The sequence below is a fragment of the Motacilla alba genome, chromosome 8 (assembly GCF_015832195.1).
Source record: "Motacilla alba alba isolate MOTALB_02 chromosome 8, Motacilla_alba_V1.0_pri, whole genome shotgun sequence".
Lineage (NCBI taxonomy): Eukaryota > Metazoa > Chordata > Aves > Passeriformes > Motacillidae > Motacilla > Motacilla alba.
The window spans coordinates 5632420-5638757 of NC_052023.1; positions in this window are offsets into that span (position 1 = coordinate 5632420).

Sequence of the window (6338 nt, forward strand, 5' to 3'; positions counted from 1 at the left end):
TGTTTCATCAATCAGCACACTCATTTATAACTTGCAATCAATTTGTACTTGCCATGATTACTGGGTGACAATAATTAGTGTGCTTTCTTGTTGCAATTATTTGGAAAGATTTATATGAAACATTTGAAATTATGTCTGAGTTATCTACCTCAGTGAGTGAATTTACTACGTAATTGCTGGAGGATTGAAATAAAAAACCATTCTCTTTTGATGAGACACTCAGAAACAGGATTTGAAGTGGGAGTGGGAGGCTCTTCACTCACCAGTGGAACATGTGCATCATCTTTTATGTCAGAAGAAAACATCACATATTTTTATCATTCCAGTTACAAAATACAGACCTCTTCCAGTACGAGTTAGTTGTTTAGATCTCATAAAATATGTTTGCTTCTCTCTTCACTATTACCAACACCAATTTAAGTTACTACATAGATGACAAGTTCTCTCTCCTGAGTGAGGAGTGTGTTTCAACCTAAGAATGAGGTCATCCAGCTTTCAGAGAAGCACAGATCCAAGACCTTTGTAGGACACTTGGAAGTAGGAGACAAGATATCCAGGTATTCCAGGAGCAGCTTTCAGAAATGTGTCCAATTGTGTCTATTCTCCGAGTGCTGAACTGTCATCCTTGTGAATAGGAGTCCCTTGTGCAGTGAAGCTCTAGCTCTAATTCTGGTGAAATGTGCAAACTTTCTTGGGTGCTTGCAACCCATACCCTTCTGCAAATCTTTAACTGATTTACTGTTACTCAGGTTTCCAAGAGACTGCTATGGCTGTACTTAAAGCCTGTCTTCAAAATACTCGAGGCCATGGAACTGCAGCTCTCTCTTTCTTATCACTGCTTTCAAACCTTCTGGATGAATTCATAAACATAAATATATGTATGTTGTTTATGCAATAATTAGAACAGCAGCACTTTTTGTAATCATTAAAAATAATTGTGATCTTCATCTAAAGTAAAAGTATTGTGAAAAGTGTACAGCCTCTTATTTAGTTATCCTGACTCCACAAGATATTGGCCAGCAGAACTGGGCTGGTTTAATTTTCCAGCAAATTACAGGAGTTTTTCTGGCTGATACAGTTTAGAGCAAAGGAGGCTTGAGAGAGAAGCTAAAACTTCCTGATTTAGCTTTTCCATTTAGAGACAGCTCAAAGTGAATTGTGCTTCTGCACTGATGACTACTTAAAAGCTAAAAACAAACATTCACATTAACTGTTGTGGGACACATTTCTACCAGCCAACCTTCCAGAGAAAGTTAATTATGAACTATGATATAAGTGTCTAGATCAGCATCAATCCTCAAACCTACATGCAAGGTTTTCTTTAAGAGCATAACCTAATTATTAATTGGCAAAGAGCTGCATAAATTACTTTCAAAAGTAATCTGGTGGCAAATTATGCAATTAAACAAAATTGTCATGCCAGGATGGTGTAACAAGCTCTGATTAGGAGTAAAAAGTTAAATTGACAGCAGAGTTAGTGTAGATAACATATTTTATCATGTTACATGAGCAGCAGGCACTTCAGGAAGGCAGATGACAGCATAAGGCTCAAAACAGAAAGGGGCACAGAAGTTTTAAGTGGTGTGTACTTGCAGCACAGTGAGATGCTGTCACTCAGAGGATTAAAAAAGAACTGTGTGTATTAGCGAGGGACTGAAATCTATTGAGAGGATATGATACATCTTGGGTTCTGCTCTTAATCCAACCAAGAGCAAGTTGCTTTCCCAATTGTAACTCTGTAGATTTGTGATAGTGATGGAGTTGTCTGACACTTGTATGCAAAAGTGTTTGCATTTTGAGATCCTCTCTGTGCAAGTGAACACATGTGTGAAGTATCATTATGTGAGTTTATGTCATTTTAGAGCCTACAAATCTTCCCAGTCATTTTACTTCACACACATTATCCTCTAATTGATTCCCCCAGTCAATATAGGGTATAGATTTTGACTTTCAACTGTCTCCGCTTCACAGAACTAAATAATGAAGAAGGAGAAAGCAATTTTGAGCCTCAGGAAGTTGATGCTCAAAGGAGGTTTCAGTCAAAATTTTAAGAGGGAAAATCAGTGAAACAGAGAAGTAGGAAGTGTTGATACTGGTAATTCTGCAGGGAGGATGGAGCTCTGCTAAGTAATTTGTGTTTGTGTAATGGCCTCATTCTCTACAGTGTTTGTGTGCTGTTATTGGTAAATATTTCAGAATAATGACTCAGTGAAGCAAATCTTACCTTTTTACACTTACTCTCCTATCTAGGAGTAGAACAGTCAGACGCATAAAATGGTTTTCAAAAATGAACCTAACCAAATAGTCTTGACTGCAGTTTGTCTTTGTGGAGTGGTTTTCATTTCTTTTTCCTTTCCAGAAAGGAAAATAGTTTTTACTTATCTGAGTAGAAAGCACAAAACTGGCATGTTCATTACTTACAAAAAAAATGTCAATCTGACACTGCCTGAGGCATTTAACTTTGCTTTCATTTATCCTGCTTGTAAAATATAATTATTTGTAATTTTAGAGACACAAATATATATTGCAATGCATTTTCTACTTGAATATAAGGGTGCAAATTTTTAAAGGTTCTAGAACGTATGTAGCCTCTGTATGTAGGGGATGATTGTGGGGATAAATCTGAAACAGAGTTACTCAGTTACAAGACAGTTAGAAATGATTGGCCTGTTATTTCAGACTATTTAAGCAAGATCGACATCAGAAGTAGCACTTGTAAAACATGTAAGTTTCTTGATCTTTTCAGCATTTGTTCTACACTAAGCGACAAACCAGAAAATTATAGATTCACAGGCTTATATGAATTGTCACTTTCTATCATGGTTTGAATTTACTTTGTCTAAAATTGACGATAAAAAAGAAATACCAAAGTAAACAGGTTTGAAGTGCTGACTTCCACATATCAGTGAATAAATAATACAATAAAATATCTTCCCACCATTTTCATGGTAAACTCAAACTGAAGCTTTTCATGGTAAACTCAAACTGAAGCTGTCTTCACTTTGTTCAAACTCTTAGGCCAATAATTTAGATTTAGTCCTATTAAGCATATTTTTCAAATACCAAAAGTTGTTTTGTTATAAAATTATGTACATTTTTTGCATATTTTTGTGTGGCTTGGCTTCAAATTCTTTCTGTCACTTGGCCATCATAGAGACCTTTGATTCTAATTTATAATTCAAAGAGATGCAGATACAAATAGCAGCAATAATTCTTCCTCTTTAACCCTCCCACACTAGTGTCTTTATATTTTGTGTAGGGGGTAACATCATCTATTGTTAAAATTCTGCAGCAGGAGAGAAAGTTCCTACAGGAGCCTATTTACAATTGCTTCTTATTTTAAAAAGCTTTATTGTTGGGACTGAAGTTTTCTGTCCTGTGTGAAAGAAGGTGTTAAGGCCAAAGAATTGGGCCCCCGATCCATTTTGGGGTAAGAAACTGGAACTGGCGTGACAAATGTAAGGATTGAAGGCTGAGGTTTGGCAGTTAAAGGAAACAGGGATAGGGTGAAGAAATGGGAGTAGAAAAGAGGCAAATTGAAAGGACAAGGTGAAGATGACCAGTCTTTGGAGTAACAGGAACTCTGTGCCTTACCTATGAAGCTTGGAACGGAACGTAAGTTGTCTGCTTGTTTCCTTTTTTATCAGCAAATATGTTTAAATCCTCTGGAAAAATGTCTGCTTCATTTAGTTCTCTTTCACACATATGATGACAAACAGTGACTTTCTTATTTCATTCATTCATGAGGCAAAACTCTGGTGGTTTGAAATATTTCAGATTACTCATGTCATTGCCAACATGAAATTCTGCTCTTGTTTTCTCTATTTGCTTTCAAACAGAAGAAATTACATGTACAAAATTACATTCAAAGAATATTGGGTTACTCAAAATTTAGAAATGCCAGACCTAGAGCTAATAACCACATGACTTTTGGTGAGATTTCAGCTCATTTCACAATGAGTTTTTAATGACTTTATTTTCTTGCTCTTTTCTAATTCATGGTCAAAAAGTTGGTTTTGAATGTTAACCATACCTAGTGGGAATACAGAATTACTTCAGCCATGGTTTTTGGTAATACTTATGATCACAGTTAGTGATTCATTTTTGCAGCGCTCTGTGATGTGAGGGTGTTTCACTCCTGATATTGGTACATTGCTCACAAGCCTTTCTTAGCAATTGTTTTCTTGACAGATATTCATTTTTATTTTCTAGCTTCAAAAGCTCAGTTTTGTTCCTAAGGTGGGTTTGTTTTCCATCTCTGAACACTACTAGATTTGGGGATGCTGTAAAGAGAACCATTTTCCATAGCCCTCCTGTCTTTGGCTGAAATTAGAAAGCCTTATTCAGTTTCAAATCCCTTTTCACTTCAGCAGTGGATACAAGCAGCAGTTGTCCAAAATAAACAGATGATCCAAAGGAAAAATAAAAAGTATATTCTTATTATGAACACCTAACATAGCTTATCCTCTGATAAAATGGCACTGAACATTAAAGGGATATAGACTGCTAATAATAATTAGAGGTTTAACAGTTTTCATGTCTTCGAGATAGCTACAGGTCTTTCAACTTAACTATATTTGCACAGTAGTTATTAAAATGCAACTGTTATCTCTTAATCTTATGTATCCCTCATTATCAGAGCGCCTGATTACCACACAGTCTGTAACTAATGGAATTGCTCTGAGTGACAGACTAGACCTTCTGAAGCTGGGCCAAGTGAGCCATGGGTCAGGTCTTCACCTCCTCAGTACTGCTTTGGTGAAATAATCACCAACTACATCTCAGATGAGGGATTCATTTCATCTGTGTTAGTCTCAATAATCAGATGTTCTCTCAGAAATTGGATGAAGCTGTAAGATATATTGTATCTGTTCATCCTAACCATCTTCTCATCAGTCTTCCATACCTGGAATTTCCACCAGGGATTTTGACGGGATTGTTTTTCTGTTGTTACTGAAGTGGAATGCGTCAGTGCAGCTCATTGTCATGGGCATGATGGACATTTCAAGAGAAGCAGTCAAAGCAGAATCAAAGTAAACTACCTTAATTTACAGCAGCATTGTTTTTTGTCTTATGAAAACAAATGTAATTAATTCATTTGTCTGTTGCTGTCTATTCCTTGCTTTTACTGGTGCCAAAATAATCAACTTTCACATGATAGCTTGCTTTCCCTGGTTGGATTTACTAAAGGTAGTCGAGACAGCAGTACAAACTTGGAAGCAGAAGATTAAGTTCTATCCTTTGCTTTTCTTTCACTTGTTACATGCTTTTGGGAAAATGGTATTAGCCATGCTTAGTGGCTTCATCCATAAGATCAATATCAAGCCTTTTTTTCCCAATGCTCTGAGGTTACTATACGTTTCAGTGGAAAAAAGCTGCACTTGTATCAATGTAAAGAAAGATAAGAAGAAAAGAAGATGAATTTCAATGTTTTGTTGGGTTTTTTTGTGTCACTGGTTGCTATATTGTAGTTGAATTGCATTTTAAATTTTACATTCAAAATGTTCAGTCTGAGACACAAGCACTGCACTGCCTATTCCAATGGAATTTTTTTTATCTCATAGGTCTAAAATTCAGAATTTTTATTACACTAGACATTTTACATTAGAAGCTCCCACTCTAAATTCTAATCTCTTTTCTGTTTCAGAATAATGCCTATAGGAAATCTTTAATGTTTTTTTATATTACTACAATTTGTTCTCAGGGACTCTCAAATCTTGTTCAAAAAAATACAAGAATTGTGATTATATAAACAAATAAAATTGGCGTCCTATACAAGGCCAAACATAAGTAGGAATCCTAACATTACAGCTTTCCACATTATCTGTTGGGTGTAGAAATTTTGAAATCCTAACTGTTCTACAAAACCAGCCCTTATATCTGGAAATTGCCCATGTTTTTTAGCAGAATGTGAATGACATGATTATGTGAGGAGCTGGTCTCAATGAGTTTATGGGTCCCTTCCAAATGGAGATATTCTGTGGCTCTCTGCAGTCAGCAATATGGAAATATTTGCCTTTAAGTGTAAAAAACTTGGTGGGCTTTCTTTTGAAATAATGCAGAGTCATCTCACTGATTTAAGTCTTGCACCAATTATTATAAATAACTTTAAAAGGAATCATCTTCCACAACAGGAATGCAAAAGGAAGAGAAATAACAAGTATGCTGGCTCACTGCTGCAAGCCTACACGAATGAAAACCTGGCCTGACAGTCAGGAGAGTGCTGGGCATTCATTACTTCTCTGGAAATAACAGATGCTTCACTGTCTGTTCATTTTAGAAAAGAATCCATTCAGCTCATAAACCAAGGGCTGAAATGTATTTAGAATAGTGGTAAC